The sequence below is a fragment of the Rhinolophus hipposideros genome, assembly GCF_964194185.1.
Source record: "Rhinolophus hipposideros genome assembly, chromosome: 13".
Classification (NCBI taxonomy): domain Eukaryota; kingdom Metazoa; phylum Chordata; class Mammalia; order Chiroptera; family Rhinolophidae; genus Rhinolophus; species Rhinolophus hipposideros.
Genome location: NC_138059.1, coordinates 42,957,191 through 42,971,971, shown reverse-complemented (window position 1 = coordinate 42,971,971; position 14,781 = coordinate 42,957,191).

Genomic DNA, 14,781 nt, shown 5'->3' with positions numbered 1-14,781 from the left:
AGAAAAATGAGAGAACCATATGATTCCATTGATATGTGGTATGTAAATCAAAAACAACAAAATAACAAGACAAACAAATGAGAAAGAAAAACTCATAGACAGAGACTATAGTTCAGTGGTTACCGGAGGGTAATTGGGCGTGGGGGGTGGAAGATGAGAGTAAGTGGGATCAAATATGTGGTGATGGAAGGAGAACTGTTTCTGGGTGGTGAACACACAATGGGAGTTATTGATGATTTAATACAGAATTGTACACCTGAAATCTATGTAGTTTTACCAAGAAATGTCTCCCCAATAAGTTAAAATAAAAATTAATGACTTATGAGTAAAATTTTCTCAGAACACGGCACTCTTTTTTTTTTAATGAACTTGAATGCAATTGGTTGTTTCTGTAGGTTCTAGAATTAAGCAGCATTAAGCCCCAAAATGATCAATTCTAGAAATAAGATAAACAGAAATACAATAAGTAGGGTAAAACAGAGAGAGAGACCGACAGAGCATAGGGCAGCACATGATATTTCAAAAGAAAGAGATTTCTCAAATGGGAATCACTGAAATGGTCTTTAAATTAGATCTAATTAAAGTGAAAACAATCACCCAATGAATAATGTTACCATAAAAGTGATACTAACAATTGAATTATTATTCCAATCAAATATTTTAAATCCATTAAGTATCTTTCACAAAGCGAAATTTGAAAAAGACAATGAGTATAAATACATAAAGGGGTAATTTGCCAGTGAATTCAACTAGAAATTTCATCAAATCCCAGGTCTCATCTGAATTTCGGAACCCACATATTTTGCACATTGGTGTTCAATAAATACTAATTTTCTTTCCCAACATAAAAAATAATGCACTTCATCCAAATCAGTGGGTAATTATAAAATAACTTTTGATGGTCATAAGATACATTAAGAATAAGAAAATGCTACATAAATGCTTTCTTATCACATTTTTAAAGACTTTCACAGAGTTAGAATATTTTAAATTATAAGTTCTACACAAAATTCAAGAGTGTGTTAATAAACTACGTTTATGCTCTTAAAATAAAAGATACAACTTTGAAATTCTGCTTTTAAATTACCATTCAATTTGTAGAAAATGTGATCACACGAATGTCAGTTTGGCAGAATGGTCATAAATAAAGAATGTTGACAAATGGCAATGTCCAGAGTGTGGAGTGATTTTTTGTGAAGGCTACAGTGGTCAGTGTGAAGCTCTTCTCTTCTCTTACATCTGGATTATTAATGGTTAGCATCAATTACATGAAAGACAGAGTATACAGAATGTTAATAAAATTTGCAGATGTTACAAATTTGGAATTTTTGCCCATACTAGACAATTAAGAATCAATACAAATGGATCTAATGATATTAAAAATGTAGGGGAAAAAGAAGAAAATGAGATTCCATTTAGAAAAGTGCAACTAAGCAATCTGGAGGCGGGGGAGGTAATCAGAAACATGTTTACACAGCAGATCTGAACACAAACCTGAGAAGTAATCAATTTAAACAAAAATGCGAATCACAATAATAAGACTGCTGGATTCAGAGAAGGAATATAGCTCTTAGATTACTCAGCTGTGCCATACTCAAGCCTTTCTTAGTTGGAATCATCCATGGAGTGAATAGAGCTGAAAGAGGAGACTTGATATAGGGAACTATTAATTTGGAAGTTATGAAGTAATAACAGTTCCCTGGTGCAATGGCAGCACCAACAGCCACTTCTAAGATCTGAGTTGAGGAACTATGTGTACTCTGATTTGCTAAAAAAAAAGTGGGTCCTAACCTCAGAGATAATGTGGATGCCTGATCATGGCATTGTACACCAGAAGCTAAACATTAATAAATGACAACTATAATTTTATATATATAATGTGATGGCTGGGTGTGAGGTCGTAGCGATAATGGATGGGGGGAGGGGGATTCACAGTGTGAGGGATATAAATGATGAACGTCTAAGTATTACCTTGTCTTGTACACCTGAAACTAATTAAAAAAAAAAGTGGGTCCTAAAATGTTATCAACATAATTCAGTTTCGTGGTCCAATGCAGCTTCTCTTCTGACTCCAAAGGAACTGAGGACTTCAGGAAATGGGCTACGACTGGAAAATAGTGTTGATCTTACTCAAAAGCATAATTTATCGCCCAGGAGGAAGTATACCAGCATAAAGGTAAGGAAAATAGATCTTTGGTATCAGAATTTTAGTATCAGTTATTAAAATATAACTTTGGGAAAATAATTTACCTTGCTCTAAGTTATTTAGCTGCTGTAATATATTTAACTGCTATGAGTCACCTCTGTTCTCATTTGTAAAATAGATATAATAATGCCAGCTGTTCAGACTTGTTGAAGGATAGGAATAATGTCCACAAAGTGATTAGTGCAGTTCATAGTGATTTCACTATGAATTTGATTGTTTGTTATTCTATAAATTGATAAAATTCTTTGAAGTCAAAAGGCCAATTGGAAGTCCTTGTTCAGTTATTTAGAGAATATTTTAATTTTTAGAATATTTAAATTTTTAATTTTTATAGTTCACATTCAGACTAAATTAGACTACAATTATCATAGTCAGATTAGATATCATCACCAGGATGCTATAATTAAATGACAATTAGAAAACCAAATCACTCATATCCTTGGAGAGGAAGAAGGAAAGTGAGATAATGTAATTTCTGAACACTATAAAATATCAAGGCCAATCAGGTGGTGATGGGGGAGATGCACAACCTTAATGACTTATATCTAAATAGCAGGAACAATCATAGTAGTCATACTTCAATGGTTCAAAGGTGGTGTTTAAAAATCAAACTGAAAATATAAGGCAAAATCTGAAATAGTGAGCCCCCAGAAGATCATCTTCTGCTACCACCAAATAAGTACTTTCTGTATCAAAGTTTCAATGGGTTGGTCAGTAGAAAGGACAAATAATTACAGGAGAATTTGGCAAAGGAAGAGGAATGTGGTCATCTATAGTAGAGTGAGCAGAGGCCAACTTTAAAGGCCAACCTACCAGTAGAGGTTGCCCAACATTATTAGGACAAAATAAGAAATAATATCCACAGCGGTAGAGATAGTTACACAGGTGATTGTCCTGGAAAGTGGGCAGACACAAGCTCAAATGAATCAAGGCTCTGGAGATAAAAACAACTGAAAACCCAAAACAAGAAAACACCTGGCCAAATCCCACAAACCATGAGACCCAGAAATCATGCTCAGTGTATTTCTCTTCATCATCTTTCCATATTGAATCCTTTCTTTGGTCCTAAGGATTTTACCTCTGACATAACTCTCAATATGTCTATTCTTTTTTCCATTTACATGGTCACTACCAAAGTTCTACCAAGCCAACTACCCTTTCTCATCAAGACCATGGCAGAAGCTCTTAACTGATCCCTTTAGAGCTACTTGGCTTCCTTTTTCTGGCACACCCTTTCTTAATCCACTCACCAAACTTCAGCAAGAGTGATCTTTTCAAAAGACAAATATTCAGTTACATGTATTCCATTTCAGGCTTCTGCTTAACACCTTTCAGTGACACTCCACTGAGCCTAGAATAAAGGTTTAAGTAGTGAATGTGGTGGCCAGACCCTACAAGATCTGGCCCTGCTTTCTTCACTAGTTTCATCATGCATGACACCTCTCACATTCCCCAACATTCTTTCTGTTCAGTCCTGTTCCTGTCTTGATCAGAGGTGTCACCATCTTCCATCTCCCCTCGCCCCCTTTTTAAAATTTTCATGTAGTTTAACTCTCTTGTTTCATCCATACTTTGTCACTGTAATATTTTTTCACAATTGAAAATTTACATCTTTTTGGAGATTCTGTGATTAGAGTCTATTCCCATTCACTCCCTTCAGTCTGATTGAGAGCAGATTCATGTTTCTTTATATTGCCCAAAATATCTCTAGCTTAGGTCATTATTTGGAAGTCTCTATAAATGGTTGGAGCATTCAGACAGAATTTCTGATCCTTTTACCAGTTTTCTTGGTGGGAATCTTCTCTTTCTTCAATGAAATCTGTAATGAAAGACTATGATAGTATGCAAAATAATGGCTACCCAATGATGCCCTTGTCCTAATGTCCAGAATATATGAACATGTTAGGTTACATGGCAAATGGGAATTAAGATTTCAGATAGAATTAAAGTTGTTAATCAGCTGACCTTAAGATAAGGAGATTATCCTGGATTTTCTGGGTGGCCCAATGGAATCACAAGGATCCTTAAAAGTGAAAGAGCGAGGCCAAAGGGCCAGAATGAGAGAGAGATGTGGCTAACAAAGAAAATCAGAGTGATGTGATCAGAGAACAGATTCAATATTTCTGGCTTTGAATATGGAGGAAGGGGGCCAAAACTAAGAAATTTAGTCAGCCTCTAGAAGCTGGAAAAGGCAAGGACATGGATTTTCTCCTATACCGCCTCCAGAAAAAAACAGCCCACATCAGACTTCTAACCTGAAGAACAGTAAGATGATAAATTTGTGTTGTTTTAAACCACTAAGTTTGTGGTGATTAGTATAGCAGCCATAAAAAATAACAAATGGTAATGTTTATCTCTCTTGAATGTAAGTAGACATTGATGGTCATAGTTATAACAGCCATAAAAAACTAACAAATGGTATTGTTTATCTCTCTTGAATGTAAGTAGCCATTGATGGTCATACTGTCTTTCAAGAGTAGTTATTTTGAGATGATTAAGAGGGCTGGGTGTGGCTTCCTCAGCTAAATGTTCTATCTTCTCTTATCATTGGCTACACTAACATGAAAGCATTTTGTTGGTATGCTCCCAGTGACTGGTCTTACTGGGCATGTCTTCTATATCTCTAATTTCTTGGAGGCACTTACAATTTCTTGGGATGACAGCAGTTGCTTATGACTATTACTATTAGAGGGCTCTCTCTACTATCTCCTCTAGTTGAAAATTCCCAGTTTCTGGTCTTAGCAGTTTCCAAGCAGCTACTATTAGTAGCTCTGTTAGGGTACTCATTCTCCCAATATTCTTGAGCATCAATTATATTTCATAGTTGACCAAATAGATCAATACTATTTCCTCCAAGAAGGTAGCTTATACTGGAAGACTTGTGGTGTCAATGGCCCACAAAATTCAGTTTGTTTTCAAGTCTTCCTCTATATACGAGAGAAGCAAGACTATGAAGCACTACACAGCAACTTCACACAGCAGCCTCTCCTCACTTTCTCCCTGTGCTTCATTCTACTTTTTTTTCTGAAGTAAACAAGGGAGTGCTGACTCTTTACTAGGTTTAAGGTTAGAGCTCTAATGTTTGTAGAAAGCTTCTAAGAGAGCTAAAGGAACAATCCACCTCTCAGTTACCTAAAAATCATGGCATCACCTCAAATACCTCTAAACATGTCTATACTCAGGCCACTGGGACCACAAATGCAGGTCTGACCCCAGAATGTTCAAGATAGCCTATAGTTCCATGAGGTAGATATGCAAATATACACTGATAACTATTTGGTTACCTATACAACCAAAACTGACACATCATGAGAATGTGTCTTACCAGCTAGAAACAAGGTAAACTTCCAATAGCTCAAAGACTGAAATATTACAAAAAAGAGGCAATACAGCACAATGGTAAGAGCACAGATGACTAACCATGGACATACTACAATCAAGCATGTCTATCCTCAAACAAATTTCTTCCATTTACCAGTTATGAATCTTTGGAAATCTACTTAAACTCTCAGAGCTTCAGTTTCCTATCTGTAAAACAAAGATGAGACTATCTCTCTCAAGTTTTTTTTTTAAATTTATTGGGGTGACAATTGTTAATGAAATTACATAATTTCTCATGTTTTAAGAATCAAACAAGGCAATAGATGTAACACTGTGGCTGGCAAATTTTGGGCATTCAAAAAATAAGTCCTTGATGCTCCTAGAATAAAGAAGTTTTATCAGCACATTCTTCCTAAACAATAAAACTATTCATGAGATAAATTCTCACTAACATGGATTATTTGTCACATACGGCATAATAGGTAGGTAGATAAGGTTTGTCTTCACTATTCCTCAATTTGTCCTGTTCCCATATCATGCCTTGCAGTCACCTGCCCTTTTCTTTTTCTTCTATACTTGACAAGATACAATTAAGAAGTGCCAAGTCCCCTTGGACCAACTCATAATCCCTCCTAACGGATCTGTCTGATCTTCCTTCCTGTGATCAATTTATCTGGTCATGAAGTCAATGTAGACTCAGTGAAGTAATTAGATTACAACCCACTTTTCTTATCCAACATGACTACCCTACACACAGAAATGTGCATGTATTGAAAAACTCAAGGTTACTCTGGATACTGAAAGCTTGATACTTCATTTAATGCACTAGACACAATGTACGTGCTTAAAGCTTAAATATAATCTGACTCAATCCATTCAGTGAAATAATCATTAAAACTATCATTTATTGGATACTTCCTGTAAGACAATAGTAGGATAGAATATTTAAGCAGCTTGACTGAGTTAGTGACTTAAATAGAAAGCCACCTGTTTATTATTTACCTAAACTTTCCAATTTTCAAATGATTCAAAAATTTATTTAGCTTATAATACTCTCATACAAGGAGTTAAAAGTAATTTCTTCTAATGACACCAGAAAGAGAAGCACTCGTTTCATTTTAACAAGGACCCATAAACTCAGAATTTGGGTAGTTAAAAGTAAAATGAAAGCTGTAATAAACCAAGACTGCAATGGCCTTTATCACAATGGCAAATTTTCACGTGTTTTATATTTTCATATTTATTCCTCTCACTTTTAACTACTATATTTACTTTTTACTTAAACATTGAAATGTGTCAATATAAACCCTTGTTATGTGCAATGAACTGGCAGGAGTAATTTAACTTTAAAATATTATAAAAATCATAAGGAAAAAACTATTTGTATATTTTTAGAAATTTTGATGGAATGTTTTACTGAGTGACAGTTAGTGGGAGCAGATGAGTAATGTAATATGATTTGACAACTACCAACATAGAGAGCTATTGGATTTCTCAACCACCATGGGCAACAGAAATGGCAGAGCAGATATTTGGGAAATTTTACGCCTTAGTATATAAACAGTCTGTCAAGAAATCACACTTTTCAGATGTCTACATCCTACAGTCTTTAAGGCATTACCAACTCACAAATGTGATCTGCAAGGGAGAAGTTTCCTAACATCAATAGAAAGTAATTGTCATCAATGACAAACTCCAGGAATCTCTAGTGAAAAATAATGAATCCTTTAAAAAAATTAATCTGGCTATGGGTTGTGCACCATTACAGCCAAAAAAAAAAAAAAAAAAAACACCGCTCAATACAGACTTTTTTCTTTTTTCAGTTTTAATATTTTGCAGCAAGAACAGATTTGAGCTATGTTAAGTAGGAAACCAGATTTTAAAAAGGACATATTTTTAAAAAGAAAGTATACTGTAAAGCAGTGCTGAAAGTATATAACAGCAACAAATAAATAAATAAAAAGTACTTGACAACACTACAGAATTGGATAAATCAAAAGCTAATTAAGAGATCAAAATACATGGCGCCAATATCACACAAGTGGGGGGAGAGAATATAGGCAGCTTGGAAGCTAATTAGAGTGGAGAGGTGATAATTGTATGCACTGGAGGAAGACAAACTGTTGAATTCAAATGAGGCAGAGATTGAGAAGAAAAAGTTCTCAAACACTTCTACAGTTTGGTAGTAAATAATCAAAAACAAAAATGTGAGAAATGAACCCCTTGGTGAGGTGAAAAAAACCTGGTTACTAACTCTGAGGTTCACAACTTAATAGACTCTAAAAGAACATGATTCTTTGTAAAAAATAAATGTGGGTTTACTTTTCTCCCCCAGTGGAAATTGGATGATCTTTAGTCATTTGTGTTTCCCCTCTTTATCTTCTGGAGTGTATTTGAGGAAGTCTGAAGATTGGGGATTAGAGGTCAAATGCCACTTCAATTTGTAAATTGTTTCCCTGGGCAGTATGCCAACATTTTCATTATTTTTATTTTATTTATTTTATTTTTGGCTTATTCAGTCTCCTCAGCTCTGGGTTTTTGTTTTTGTTTTTTTATTTCAGTAAAGTTTATCCTATTGCTGTCCTAAAGCCTATCTTATTGCAGTTACACTTTTTTTTGTATGTTATTAGTCTTTCCAAGAATTTCTACAAACTCTTATTCCATCTCTCTCTCTGATGATGATGACCTATTTTATCAGAATGCCTATAGAGCTTTACTCCAGATGGCAAACAAAGCAAAAGCAATGTCTTTCTCTTCATAAATTTGCTGAAGTGACCATGCCCAAACAATGCCTAAAAAGCACCTTGAAGTTTGGTGAGACCCAAATTTTTATGTTCTCTTATTCCTAATGCTCTGAATCTCTGAACACAAAAGATTTGACCAGTGAACTTCACATGACCTTATATGCTTATATAAATGAACACTCTTGTAGGTCTACTTTTTCCAAATGCTTCCTTATGTTTTAGATCTTTATAAAGGTAATGGAAGGATGATTGCTTTAAGGCAAAAATTAGATTGCTTTTGTTTAATTGCTTGTTTGATTTTTCTCCAGTAAAATGTATTATTTATGAACATCTGAAAGTATTAGCCAAAGACAAAGTATTAAAGAGGGGGAAAAATGGAAGCATGAGGTGAGCCTCTGTAGTGCTCCCCCTGTAATTTACAACAAATTGGACAACAATAACTCCACAAAGGACTTCCTGCACAGCAGACATGCAAGACGAAGAGGCCCACTACTGAATTCACCTCCAGGTGGGTGAATCGCACGAGCGGGGGAGGAGGGAGAGGAGGGAGAGGAGAAGTGTGGAGACGGAGACACGCGGGCGCAGGAGGCAGACCTAGCTCAGTGCTCTGAGCGCGCTGCTCCCAGAACTACTGCAGCTGTGGGAGAGGAAAGGAATCAGACTGCTATGGCTCCGCTTACGGCCCACAGGGCTGAGGGGACAGCATATAACATGGCTAAACCCAGTGCTCACGGCAAAGACCTCACGTAGCAAAGACTGACGGAAGAGGGCTGAAGTCAGTGCTTTAAGCCCTCACTACCGAGCGGAGAACGGAAGCCTTAGGCAAAGAGACTAGCCGAACCCTCGCTACACTCCCAGAGCTCGCCCTGCCCCCACCTGCCCGGTGCTAGAAGCGATAAAGTAGCAGTGTCGGATAAAAGGACAGAATATTTGCTGCTCTGAGAACTGTGGACTGCAGACACGGATTCACAGCTCAACTAGTTCCGGCAAAGGGGAGGGAGCTGTGGAAGCAGCACTGGCTGTGGTGGTGGTCGTTAACATTGCTCTGGGCGACCTCTCACAACTCACCCCGCCCCTGGCCCCACCTATCTGGGCGGATTCCTGAAGGAGTAAACAGAACTGCTGAAACATACAGGACTCTGAATCTGGTTCAGAAAGAGCTTTGGAACTTCAAAAGCTCTTCACATACCTATCAACCTATTGCAGAAGCCACTCCTGTAGATGTCTAGGAAGAGAAACAGTAAATCAGTGATTGCCATGAATAACCAAGGCAACAAGATAGCTCAGAAAGAAAGTGAAAAGTCTCCAGAAAAGGAACTTAGAGATATGGACATTTGTGATTTAAATGACAGAGAATTCAAGATTGCAATTTGAAAACTGAACGAGATGCAAGAAAACACAGAAAGGCAGTTTAATGAACTCAGAAACACAATCAAAGAACACCATGAGCATTTTACAAAAGAGATTGAAATCTTGAAAAAGAACCAAATAGAATTTCTGGAGATTAAGAACTCAACAGAAGAAATTAACAATAAAATATCCAGCTTAGGTAGTAGAGTTGACCAGGTGGAGGAAAGAATCAGTGACATCGAAGATAGGAACCTGGAATTTACACAGATGGAAGAAGAAAAAGACTTGAGACTTAAAAGAAATGAAAGAACTCTACAAGAACTTTCTGACTCCATCAGAAAGAGCAATATAAGAATAATGGGCATACCAGAAGGAGAAGAAAAAGGGAAGGAAACAGAGAATATACTCAAACAAATCGTCGATGAAAACTTCCCCAACTTGTGGAAAGAACTGGATCCTCGAATTTAAGAAGCAAATAGAACACCTAATTACCTCAATCCCAACAGGCCTTCACCAAGGCACATTGTATTGAAGCTGTCTAAAATCAATGACAAAGAAAGAATCCTCAAGGCAGCCAGGGAATGGAAGACTGTAACTTACAAAGGAAAGCCCATTAGATTATCATCAGATTTTTCAGCAGAATCTCTACAAGGTAGGAGGAAAAGGAACCAAATATTCAAACTATTGAAAGAGAGAAATTGTGAGCCTAGAATAATATATCCAGCAAAGATCTCCTTTAGATATGAAGGAGGAATAAAGACCTTTCCAGACATCGAGAAGCTGAGGAAAATTTCTAATACATGACCTGCACTACAAGAAATAATAAAGGAGACTATTAGACCATCATCAACAGGGACAACTTGTGGCAACCAAAACATAAAAAGAGGGAGAGTAAAGGCCTGACCTGGAGTATGGGAATAGAGAAAGTAAGTGTGCTGAAGAAACTGGAATACTCTAAACATCAAACTTTCTTTTACATAAACTTTCTTTCACTTAAACTTTCTTTTACATAAACTTAAGGCCTGAACTGGAATATGGGAATAGAGAAAGTAAGCATACTAAAGAAACACAATTATACTAGGGGACATAAATACATCATTGACAACTATGGATAGATCATAATAAACAGAAGATAAATAACGAAATAGCAGGCCTAAATGACACATTAGATGAAATGGACATAATTGACATATGCAGAGCACTTCATCCTAAAACATCAGACTATACATTCTTTTCTAGTGTAGCACTTATATCGAGTGAGAAAATAATTTGTTATATCAAACAAGTAATATTTGAAAGATTCAGAAATCAGTGATAGAGTGAGAGAAAATATAACAGAGTGATTACTTTTCTCCAGGTAATTAATTTCGGACAGACAACTCCGAACTACCCTGAAAAGTTTGCAATTCTCTATTACTGTGTTTCCCTGACACTAAGACTTAGTGGACAATCATCTCTAATGAGTCTTTTAAAGCAAAAATTAATATAAGACCGGGTATTATATTATATTATACCCGGTCTTATATTATATTAAAATACATTATTGTTTATAGTGTTTTGGTTAATTTCTCCCTTTAGTTCTGTTAGTAGTTGCTTGGTATATTTTGGTGCTCCCTGATTGGGGGCATAAATATTGATGACTGTTGTGTCTTCTTGTTGTATAGTCCCCTTTACCATTATGAAATGTCCATCTTTGTCTCTAGTTATCTTTTTCACCCTGTAGTCTGTTTCATCAGAAATCATTATGGCTACACCTGAATTTCTCTGGGTACCATTTCCTTGGAGTGTCAATTTCCTCCATTTGACTTTGACTGTATGCTTTTCCTTGTAGCTGAGATATGTCTCTTGAAGACAGCATATGGTTGTGTTAAGTTTACTGATCCCCTCTGCTACTTTGTGTCTTTTTGTTGGTGAGTTCAGCCCATTTACATTTAGGGTGATTATTGATACGTGAGGATTTCCTGTCATTCTATCTTTAGCTTTCCGGTAAGGCTGTGACTCCATTGTTTCTTTGCCTTTTTGTTGTTGTCTCTTATTTCTGTGTGGTGGTATTCTATGATGTTTCCCTCCGTTTCTTCTTTTATTACAGTACATATTTCAGTTCTGGATGATTTTTGAGTGGTTACCCTTAAGTTTATGTAAAAGAAAGTCTGACATGTAGTGTACATGGAACATTCCCAAGGATAGACCATATATTGGGACACAAAATCAGCCTCAGCAAATTTAAGAAGATTGAAATCATACCAAGCATATTCTCTGACCACTTTGAAATTGGATATCAACTGCAAAAAGAAAGCAGAAAAAACACAAATACATGGAGATTAAACAACATACTTCTAAAGAACGCCTCGGTCAAAGAAGAAATTAGAGGAGAGATCAAAATATACATAGAAACAAATGACAATGAAAATACATTCTACCAAAATTTTGGGGTGCCGCAAAAGCAGTTTTAAGAGGGAAATTTATATCATTACAGGCCTATCTCAAGAAACAAAATAATGCCAAATAAATAACCTCATGTTACACCTTAAAGAACTACAAAAAGAAGAACAAGCAAAACCCAAGGTCAGCAGAAGAAAGGAGATAAAAAAAATCGGAGCAGAACGAAATGAAATAGAGAACAAAAAGACAATAGAAAAAATTAATGTGACAAAGAGCTAGTTCTTTGAAAAGATTAACAAAATCGACAAACCCTTGGCTAGACTCACTAAGATCAAAAGAGAGAAGACACTAATTAACAAAATCAGAAATGAAAAAGGGGAAGTTATCACAGACACCACAGAAATACAAAGGATTATCCAAGAATACTATGAAGGACTATATGCCACCAAATTCAATAACTTAGAAGAAATGGACAAGTTCTTAGAAACATATAGCCTTCCAAGGCTGAATCATGAAGAACTGGAAAATCTAAACAGGTTGATCACCAGTAACAAAATTGAATCAGTCATCCAAAACCTTCCCAAAATCAAAAGTCCTAGACCAGATGGCTTCACCAGTGAATTCTACCAAACCTTCAAAGAGGATTTAATTCTAATCCTACTCTAACTCTTCCAAAAAATTGAAGAAGAGTCAGTACTCCCTAACTCATTTTATGAAGCCAACATTACCCTGATACCAAAACCTGGTAAGGACAACACAAAAAAGAAAACTACAGACCTATATCTCTGATGAATACAGATGCTAAAATCCTAAACAAAATTCTAGCAAATCGAATACAACAATGCATTAAAAAGATTATTCATCACGACCAATTAGGGTTCATCCCCGGGGCACAAGGATGGTTCAACATTCGCAAATCCAATGGTCTCAGGGAGAACATCAACAAAGAGATAGGAAACGTAAAAACAGAGATAGAAAACATTTTTTTTAAGTCAGAAATAAAGAATACAATAACTGAAATGAAGAATACATTAGAGAGACTTAGCAGTAGATTAAATGAAGCAGAGGATCAAATCAGTGATTTAGAAGATAAGGTACCAGGAAACACCCAAACAAAACAGCAAAAACAAAAAGAACACCCCCTCCAAATGATGAGAGTTTAAGGGGCCTCTGGGAAAACATCAAGTGTACCAACATTCACATTGCAGTGGTACCAGAAGAAAAAAAGAGAGAGCCAGGAATTGAAAACCTATTTGAAGTAATAATGATAAAAATAACTTCCCTAACCTAGCGAAGGAAATAGACATACAATCCCAGACAACACAGAGAATCCCAACCAGGTGAATCCAAAGAGGCCCACAGCAAGACACATCATAATTAAAATGCCAAAATTTAAAGACAAAGAAAGAATCTTAAAAGCAGCAACAGAAAAACAGTTACTTACCTACAAGAGCTCTGAAAAGACTAACAGCAGATTTCTCAACAGAAACTTTGCAGGCCAGAAAGGATTGGCAGGAAATATTCAAAGTGATAGAAAACAAGGTCCTACAACCAAAATTACTCTACCTGACAAATTCTATTATATAGAATTAAAGGCCAGATATAAAGAGATTTCCAGACAAAAAAAAAGTTAAAGAAGTTCATCAACACCAAACCAGAATCACAAGGATTCTTAAAGGGTCATCTTGTAGAAGAAGGGAAGGAGAAGAAAGAAAAGAAGAAGAAGAAGAAGAAGAAGAAGAAGAAGAAGGAGGAGGAGGAGGAGGAGGAGGAGGAGGAGGAGGAGGAGGAGGAGGAGGAGGAGGAGGAGGAGGAGGAGGAGGAGGAGGAGAAGAGAAAGAAGAGGAAGAAGAAGAGGAAGAAGAAAAGAGGAAGAAGAAAAAAGAGGAGGAGGAAGAAGAGGAGGAGGAAAGATCAAAACTGTGAATAATAAAATGGCAATAACCACATATCTATCAACAGATTTCTTTCAATGTAAATTAGTAAAGTGCTTCAATGAAAAAATAGGGTGGCTGAATGAACAAGAAAACAAGACCCTTACATATACTGCCTACAAGAGACTCAATTCAGATCAAAACACACACAGAAACTAAGAGTAAAGGAATGGGAAAAAGATATATTTTGAAAATGGAAACAAACAAACAAAAAAGTTGAGGTAGCAATGCTTACATCAGACAAAATAGACTTTAAAACAAAGGTTGTGACAAAGAAGGACCCAGTAAACCCACTTCTGGGTATTTATCAAAAGAAATCCAAAATGCTGCTTTGAAAGTATGTGTGCATACATATGTTTATTGAATCATTGTTTACAATGGCGAAGATATGGAGGCAGCCTGAGTGGATGAATGGATAAAGAGTAGGTAGTACAGATACAATAAAAAAATTGCTCAACCATTGAAGAGAGTGTGTTCTTAGCCATCTGCGGCATCATGGATGTACCTGGAGGGAATTGTGCTGAGTGAAGTATATCAGACTGAGAGAGACAGATGCAATGTGATTTTGTTTATATGTGGAATCTAAAGATCAAAATAAACAAACAAACAAAACAGAAACAAACTCATAGATACAGAGAATGTTTTCATGGTGGCCAGTTGGGAGAGGATTTGGGGGTGGGTGAAAAAGGGTAAGGAATTAGGAAGTACAATTTGGTTGTTACAAAGTAGTCATGGGGATGTAGGATATAGCATAAGGAATATTAATAACTATGTATGTTTTCAGATGGTACTAGATTACTGGGGTTATAGATTGGAGGGGAATTGAGGGCAGGTTAAGAAAAGT